The sequence below is a fragment of the Dipteris shenzhenensis genome, chromosome 28, assembly GCF_047967505.1.
Source record: "Dipteris shenzhenensis isolate YYH24624 ecotype China chromosome 28, Dip_SZ_1.0, whole genome shotgun sequence".
In the NCBI taxonomy this organism is placed as follows: Eukaryota; Viridiplantae; Streptophyta; class Polypodiopsida; order Gleicheniales; family Dipteridaceae; genus Dipteris; species Dipteris shenzhenensis.
The window spans coordinates 43,952,110-43,961,362 of NC_141623.1; the positions used below are offsets into that span (position 1 = coordinate 43,952,110).

The 9,253-nt window shown below is 44.6% G+C and overlaps 2 pseudogenes; both read left to right on the forward strand.

The window, feature by feature from the left end:
* Nucleotides 1-479: 479 nt before the first annotated feature.
* On the forward strand, nucleotides 480-1,807 carry LOC147883602 (uncharacterized; annotated as a pseudogene).
* A 6-nt stretch (nucleotides 1,808-1,813) lies between these two features.
* LOC147883603 (uncharacterized) lies at nucleotides 1,814-9,053 on the forward strand (annotated as a pseudogene).
* The last annotated feature ends 200 nt before the right edge of the window (nucleotides 9,054-9,253 follow it).

Genomic DNA, 9,253 nt, shown 5'->3' on the forward strand with positions numbered 1-9,253 from the left:
TGTCTAGTACTTTTGGTATTAGTGTATAACTGTCTATAGGATTTCTGGTTATGCAAGGAAGGAGACCTGAATTTTAATTAAAGTTGAACTGAGTTGTAGTTCACTTTTCTTGAAAGCACCTATAAAGGATCAAACTAAAGGTCTTGAGTTCTATATGGTTGTTAAATTGAGTGAGTGTATCCACATCTCCATCTTTGCAAGTTTTTTTTAAAAATAATTGGGTGCATGCTAAAGTTCAATATAATATTAACTTAAATTACAACCATGGTGTTGGTAGTATTTTAGCATTGAGGTTTTGCTAGTTGTAATCTTACTAGACTCTAAAAGTTTAGTTGAAGCATATTTTCTTACAATTGGATTGTTAAGGAACCCTTCTACCAGTGATTGGGTAACGAATTTATTTAGAACTATTGCAGTTTGCTCTCGAGATGAGAACATTTATTGGTATTTTTTGTATGTGGAAGCTGATGAATCCATTAATGAAACCAGCTCCTTCCAGCCCTCCGCCAACATTACCAGAGGTCGATGCGCTTCCTTGTCGTGCCACTACAAATGCAGCTCCCTCTGCTACCCCCAAGAGTACCCCAATTGCCCCTTGCAGCCACACCATGCCTACTCTTGTGGAGAATGGAGGCGCTGCAAGCTTAACCAGCCACCCCCCTACCATCTTTTGCTTGATAGAAATCATCACTGACAAGAAAGACCTATCCTTCGTAGACAAAGTGCTCATCCCTGAGGGGCAAATCGCAGCTCTCTGTAACATGCTCTTGCCAGGATCGGCAACCCTTGATAAACAAGGGAAGCTTGCCAAGCTTGGCTTCAATGCACTCAGTTACTCAAAGAAGAGGGCTTGCTACCTCAAAGGGTCTTGGAAAGCATGAATGCAGATGCCCTTAAGCCTGGCCTGTACGCTGCATGTGCACCTCAAAAGAATCGAATTTGCTTGTTTTACTAGCTTGGGAACAAACAGATGGTCGACAGCAGGAAGGATGTGGCTTGCAACTTTGTGAGATATCTGATGGAGCTTTGCAGCTGTGTGTGTGCATGCATGCAGGGTGCAAACATAAGCCCCTCACTTACATCTCAGTCCAGCAGCTCGAGCATCCCCGGCTGAAAGCAGAGAACCCAGAGGCTGCAAATCTCTCTCTGCAAGGAATCAGAAGATGACCTCAAGCTTCTGCCAGGATTCAATATCCCTATGCTCCTCCATGAACTCATGCCCTCCCAAATAGCTGCCAATGCTGCCGGTGATCATGAGCACCACCAACCGGTGGGCTTTATGCTCTCCCAAGGCCACCACAGAACTGCCCTGCTTGTCTGCATGCGCATTCCAGCTAAGGTGGTCACCAACACCAAAGCAAAAGCAGTTTATCATTCCATTGATGCTCAACCTGTCTTGAATTTGTTGTTCGCCTCTCATTTTGTGGAGTGCACTGCCTTGCGAGATGATGATTTTGTCAATCTCTTGCGGGTCATGTGCAAAGAAGATCTGGAGAGAGTACAATGAAGCCAAAGAGGCTTGGAAGCAACGTCTGGATGCCAGAAAATCCAAGCAAAACGATTTAAATAGTATGATTCAGATGTATTCAAGCGTGTGCTGCCACATTACTTGTTAGAAAGACGTCCCTGGGAAGAAAATGTGCTTCGTAATGCATTGGATGGTCCAAATATTACCTGCAAAGGAGCTGATGATGGAAATGATCAGGAGCTAAAAGCAAATGGTCGCTGTTCCACGGTCAAGGTGGATAGTGATAATGGTGCAGGTAGTGTGCAAATGGAGCTGGTGATGTACATGAACAATAGCTGAAAGCAAATGACCACTGTTCAGAGGGTCCAAACATTGCTGTTAAAGAAGCTGTTGATGGAAATGGAGCTGAAAGTAAATGATCCGTGTTGCAATGTCAACAAGGTGGATTGTGACTATGGTGCCTGTTTATTACTAGAACTCTCGAAGTTCGAGGAGGAGCTTTGTAGCATCTGGTCAGGTGAACCTGGTATGCAGCATGGTAGATTGTTGTTTAGTGGTGCCAATCTGCAGAGTCTCAGCCCTGATGGAAGTCATTCCTATGGTGTGTTTTTGGTTGCTGGTAACAACACTACAAAACCCATTTGCTTCATGCAGCAGGTCACAATTAAGGCAATGCCGGGTGGAAATTTAGAGCAGAGCAAGGAAGTGACGTACACTGATGCCCCTTTTTAGGGTCTGTTTGCATGAAGCAAAGTGGCACTGAAAAGGGTCTTGGTATGAAATTGTGGATGGATGGGCTCTTGGATAAAAAATTGCCTCTGTCCTTGGAGAAACAAGTGATGGCAGCCAGCTATTTAGTGAAAAAGCTTGGTGCTAAACTTACATTGAGTGAGAAGTTTGTCACAACTCTTCTAACCTCGGATGTGAAGACATGGTCTAAAGCTAACTTTGAAAAGGACATCAAAGATGAAGGCTTTTCCTTGATAATAGAGCACCTCATGAACCCCCCCTCAGATCCATCATCTGCATCCATGCACAATAAGATCATGTCCGCAGCCTGGGCCTTGTACAGCACCATATATGATGAACTGTTGGATGTGATAAGAACCATGGTAAAGCAAGACATACACGCTCTCATTGGTAGCAAGATGGAGAGATCGTGAGGCTACAGCTGTCAAGAATGAAATGGAAAAGGATTTTTCCAGCTTGCTACAAGCAATGAAGCAGCAGGTGTCAATCTCGACGCAGTCTCAGGAGGACAGGTTGAGAGCGAGATTGAAAGGCTTCTCGAATAAAGGTTTCTCCGATTTTTCTACATGGATCCCATGGGGTAGTTCATCATCTACCAAGATGACTCTAAACTATGACATTGAAGAGATTCAAAAAGAAATGGTCACATGGACAGCTGTTGAGTTGATAGCAGATAAGAGAGACTTGGACCAACTAATGAATGGCCAAACATCAAGTCATGCAGTGGTTCCTTCCTTCAGCAAGCCATTGGAGTTAGCGGTTCTTGACCCAAGCCAGGAGGTTCTCAGCGAGGTAGTGCTACTCAAGGGAGGACAAGTGTTACAGTTTGTGGTAGCTAAAGATAAGTCAGACTTGCACATTTATCTGTGCCCAAGGCTCGGAGTTTCTCTAATTGGGAGAAATCCTATGAGGCAATATAAGAGGGGTTTTGATTTGGTGGTGTATGATGAGGCCTCAAGGTTCATGGCCATGTATGATCGGGGCCTTAGTTCACTCAAGGCCTTCCGCCTTGACGAGTCTTTTCAGTGTATGGACTGGACAGGCATTGAAATTCAGCTATCACAGTTTGCAGGAGGCAAAGAGCTTGTGTGGATGGAGTTTGTTCCCAGCAAAGACCTAGTTCTTGCTGATTGGAAACGGCGTTTTAAAGTGATATCCTCCATGTGCAAGCAAAGCAGTAGAAAGTCCTACCTTCTTAATCACTTGGCTGGTTCTTTGCTGGATGTAGCAGGAGGAAGGTGCACAGATGGGATGTGGATGACTGCCATCTGTGAACCCGATCGCATGTGTGCGTTGCTATATTTTGAGGGTCTGGGAAGTTTTGAGCGACGTGAGCAGGAGGACATGCCCCTTTCTATCCTGAATGCTGCTATCAGCAATGTGACCATATTCAACAAGAAGGTAGCTTGCTCCATTCCCTTGCTTTCTTCCATGGTCTGATTACTGTGCACACTGTAACAAGGAGTTACTGTGCACACTTTAACAAGGATTCACTTCTAAGGCACTGAAAAACAATTGATTTCCCCATTTTGAAGTGCATGTCCTTTCCTCATGTCTTCATGTCTATCTATTGTGTGTGCACAGGATTTTCATCTAGATAAAGAGACAGAACGGTTTCAGGATGGTGTGAGGTTGGTGAAGGCTGATGTGAGGCTATTCAAGGGCTTGTTCATATGTCCATCAAGGATGTTGATGCTTCGGATGTGAAGGATCTCAAGGATGAGTTCTGTGAAAAGATCCACCAGATATGCAACAAGTCCAAGGAGAACTTCCTTACCACTATGTATGGGGGGGAGGTAGAGATTGCAGCAATGCCCCCCTTCCAACACTCTGAGTTTCATGACAGCATTTCTGACATTGGAGAAACAATTGAAAAACTATTTCCCACACACAATACTGGCCGCAGCTTTATGCTGGACTTGAAGCTGGTGGTTGCCCAAATAAGCGCAAGAGATTGGGCTCCTGTAGATTCAAAGCGAATAGCCATGAGGCTCAGCTTGATCAGAGTGCATCTAGAAAGTGCTCTTAGGCTTGGCAACTGCTTGGATGGAATGCCGCTTGTGAACTTTGATAGTCAGGAGGAGTTGAAAGATGAGCCCATACATGTAGCAGGTTAGACTGGCGGCGGAATCGAATGAGACCATGGGAGTTATACTGAACCCCTTGAAGGAGGCATTTGCCAGAGTTGTCCAACACAAAGGAACTGATGAGAGTTGGTTATCATCGTATGTAAGCTTCCTAGCTGGTGTGGTTGAGATGAGGAGAAATAGGGTGCTTTCATGGTTACAAGTCAATACTTAAGATTTTCCAGAAGATAGTGATCTCCAGAAGCTACAGCTGGAAATACTTGCGTGACTATCTGAGATGAAAAACAAGCTTGTCCTCTGTTCTTGCAAATGCCAGAGCTGCTTTTTGAGATGCATCCTAGAGAAAGGGCATACCTCTGATCACTCTTGCCTAGGAAGCCACAATTGCAGAGAAGAATGCACCTTTTGTGTTGAGGAATATAAAGAGCAGATGTTTGACCAGCTTGATCATGGCTAGATGGTACTTGCATGCAATGACCCCGCTGGGCATGATGGATGACACATCCAGAACTGCTTACTCCTAGCTTTACATTGAATCACGGGCACAAGCACACGAAATCACCTCCCGGCCGAGATCTCGGTGGTAGTAAGCTTTCTTATCTGAAATTTCTTACGTTGAAGCTCTTGCTTACTAAATTTCCATCAAGCCCCAAAATTCCCTAGATGGATCTAGTATGCCACATGTCTTCAATTTAGGGTCCCTCCTTAATGCATCTTTTACCCCTCTCTTGGGATATCATTAAAGACATTTGCCCCTTGGCACATTTCATGCATTTAGGTCCCTTAGCCTTAGATCCACCTAGTCTAGTGCTGTGTCACCCTCACCAAGGACCTTGACCTTGATTCCTTTTTGATCATTTACATGAAACCCAAACAAATATAATACAAGCATTGATTTTTTAAAGGAAAATGCCGATTGACCCTTCCGAGGTCATGTTACCTTGACTTGAGCGTAACATTCCTTCCCTCTTCAGGCATGAGCGTCCTTGATGATAAAGTATGGGAATACTTTCCGTAACTGGTATACGGATTCCCAGGTAGCTTCTGATAGAGGTAAACCATGCCATGCAACCAACACCGTGGGTATCTTCTGATTGCGTACTTGCATTGTTCCTTGGTCCAGGATTCCTGTTAGTTTGCGTCTTACATTATCCTCTATCTCCTGAAACAAAACAACACCCTTGATTAGTGAGTCGCCTATATGCAAAAATTTCTTTAAACGAGAAACATGAAACACTGGGTGCACCTTATAACCCTGTGGCAATTCTAATTTATAGGCTACCTTGCCTATTCTTTTTAGAATTAACCATGGCCCACAATATCGAGGTAATAACTGAGTCTCAGCTTGCACAAACCCACTTGGTCTATTCCCTTTTGCATCCTCATAGTTCAGGGCTATGGCAATTGCTTCATCCAGCGTGTTCACATACTTAGCCCGAACTTCCATCTTGATTTGATCATTCAATCCAAAGATAAAATCTTTTACTTGGATTGACTGAGGTAGGGGTTCATCAACCTTCATTACACTTTCTCTGAACTTATTAGTGTATTCCGCCACTGATAAATTTCTCTGACAAAGGTTTCGATACTGATCCCAAGCTCGGGATGCTTCGTCAGGAGGTAAGAAGTGTTTTCTAAGTTCTTTTTTCAACCCCTCCCAAGTAGTGGATGCCACTCCATCTTTCTACTGTTTTATCCACCACCGATCCGCTGCCTCATTAAACATATGGGTGGCCTCGCGGATTTTCTTTATATCATTCCTGATTTCACAAAGGGCGAAGGCCTCGTCCCATCTGTGTAACCAGGTCTCAATGATATCGGAACTACGGTTAGACATCCTACCAGAATACTTTTATGGCCTATAATTGGCAATATTAGGCACCTTAGCCCTCCTAGGCTCGACCGTATGAACACTGGACTCCGGTTCCATTGGAGATTTACCTTTCTCTTCATGGGATGGTCCAGCAGACATACTATGTACCATTTTCCTGAGCTTAGATTGCCCTACATTTGCTTGTAACTGCTACACTAAAATATGTTGCAAGGCATCCTCTAACATTGCAATTTTGCCAGATAGTGTATGACCTGCTGGGCGCGACACCTGCGGGGTCGACCGGCGGACTCCCGACTCTATGGGATCCATCCTAAAAGCTTCTTCTTCTACTTCCATTTAGGTCGATGGGTGTTTTTAAAAAAAATATAAAATAAAATAATAAAACACCGCTTGAAACTGTATTTACAATTCGAAAGTCCAACTTCCAAATTTACAGCTAACTAGGCATATATCACACTGTAACCAAACCCCACTTTTTCCTATACTAGGGAAACTCTTGCAATTCGAAATAAATCAAACACGGAGGCAATTAAACGAGTACATATTCCAACGAACTTTAGAAGGCATAGAGAGCTCCCTGGTCATATTTCAGTTGCACGACGAAATCTCGCAGATGCTATTTGAACACATGCCCATGCGGGTGACCGGATATCTCAAGACGAGTCTGTGAGCAATACATGCACGTAGCAATTCCTTATGCACCCACTCTCTGTGAGTATTTGTTCTGGACGCAACCTGCAAAGTAATCGTGTCATAGCAGCAAACACCCCTCCCAGCTCCAATCTTTGGTATTAACAAAAATTCCATCAGACATTTACTACATTCGCTCCAAATGATGTGAGCTCAATCTGATATTGAATTATAACCACAGCTAGCCTCCCGCGATGCCAATAAGCTCTAAAGTCAATAAGCTGTGATCAACGCATGCGCCACCTTGATGTTCCACGCATCCCCAACATTGACGAGCTATTGCGAACAAAGAAGAGCGTGATCGTTTATCACGTCCGCAGATCTCTTCATTTCCGTGACTTTGCTAGCAAAGCCAAGCCCACACACATATTGCTTCCTTACACGCGTAGCTCGTATGCCAAATGTTTGAATCCCTTTATAATTAAAACATCGAATCGCACTCAGGTCACGCAATCATCATTCGTTTTGATGTCGATTTGGAATATTGATCGGGTACCTTCTATTTCGATGACGTCCGTGAACATATCATACCGAAATACAATCTGTGCTTCGTGTTATTCGTTGTCAATTTTGGGCATCACACAACCCTTTGATTCACAAATTGCCGTGACATACTGCAGACGCACAAATACTGTGGACAGAGAACACCAAAGCCTTCCTCAATTCATCGTTGGTTTGAAGCTATACGTCGAGTTGACAGACCACGACAATCACCAAATCCTGTGCTTTGATACCAAATGACACATCTAGAACTACTTACTCCTAGCTTTACATTGAATCATGGGCACAGGCACACAAAATCACCTCCCAGCCGATCTCGGTGGTAGTAAGCTTTCTTATCTGAACTTTCTTACGTTGAAGCTCTTGCTTACTAAATTTCCACCAAGCCCCAAATTCCATAGATGGATCTTGTATGCCACATGTCTTCAATTTAGGGTCCCTCCTTAATGCATCTTTTACCCCTCTCTTGGGATATCCTTAAAGCCATTTGCCCCTTGGCACATTTCATGCATTTAGGTTCCACCTAGTCTAGTGCCATGTCACCCTCACCAAGGACCTTGACCTTGATTCCTTTTTGATCATTTACATGAAGCCCAAACAAATATAATACAAGCATTGACCCTTAAAAGGAAAATGCCGACTGACCCTTCTGAGGTCATGTTACCTCGACTTGAGCATAACAATGGAACCCACGATTGCAAGCATCGGAAGCACACCTGTGGCAAACCTTGTGTACTCTCTGCAAAGGCGTCCAACTGCAGTAAGACTTGCTCCTTAAGGGTCGACCATGAAGGTTACCATCATTGCAATTCTCGATAGCACATATGTGGCATGAAGTGTGCATTACCCTCTTGCAACAATGATTGTGTGTTTCCCTTGGAGTGGGGTGACCATGAAAGGCATGCTTGCCATGATAAATTCTGCCCTATGTAGTGCTGTATGTAGGGGTCAGGGGTGTGCCATGTGCAAATAGACACGCAGCTTCCATGGCAAAAGGGGGAATTTTGACTATGAATATGTGTCAGCGCAATCCGAACAACGTAAAGCCTGCTGCATAATGATCCCTCCATTGGTAGCCCTCATACCAACAAGAATGCAGTGCATTTCTATGATGTGAGGAATAGCCTTGCAGTGCATCATGCACATCGCAGCCTTGCTGGACTTTGCGTGCATATTTCTAATCTTGTATGTCGATGTCTTTTTCTTCAGACACAAACTTCATCTTAGTCATGTTGCCATGCACCATCTTATGTAAACCTCCATGCCCAAAAGGAAGTTGATAGTAGTAATTACAAGCAGGACAAGAGGACATACTCATTTGGTGCCATGTCCAGGTGAAACTGGAGGGTGTTGCACAGAGAAGTTGTTCAATGGAGCTAGGCACATGGCAACCAGCTCAAAATGCTCTGGGCTGGGCAGGGATGTGCTCCTAGATGAGTTGACCCATGAGGCATACTGGCATTACATCCGATTTGCAGACCCATGTGAAGAAGCAGAACAAGCCTTGGTGGCCACGTCTGCAGGTTTGACAAGCATTTGGCACAGGGTTCTTCAACTGGCGCAGGAATCCATGCGAGGTGCGGAGATGGCGAACAAGAGCCTGGTGGTGGTGTTTTTGAGCGACGGGAGCAACAATGGCGGTGTGGATCCTGTGTACCTTGGTGGGGTGGATGAAGCAACAGGATGCGAGGTTGGTGGTGTACACCATCATGTTGGGCAATGACCCTTTCAAGCACATCCTACAAACCATGGACCAGGCAGGCGATGGCTTGTTCCAGACGAGAGCTTGGACGAGATGCAGCTCACCAAGGGCTTCGAGGACCTGGCCAAGAGCCTTGAGCCCAATTTTGTTATCACCTCTTCCCAGTGCCCAATTTTGCATCTCGCATCAAGGCCCTATTTTAATTTGCTAAGATATCTGCT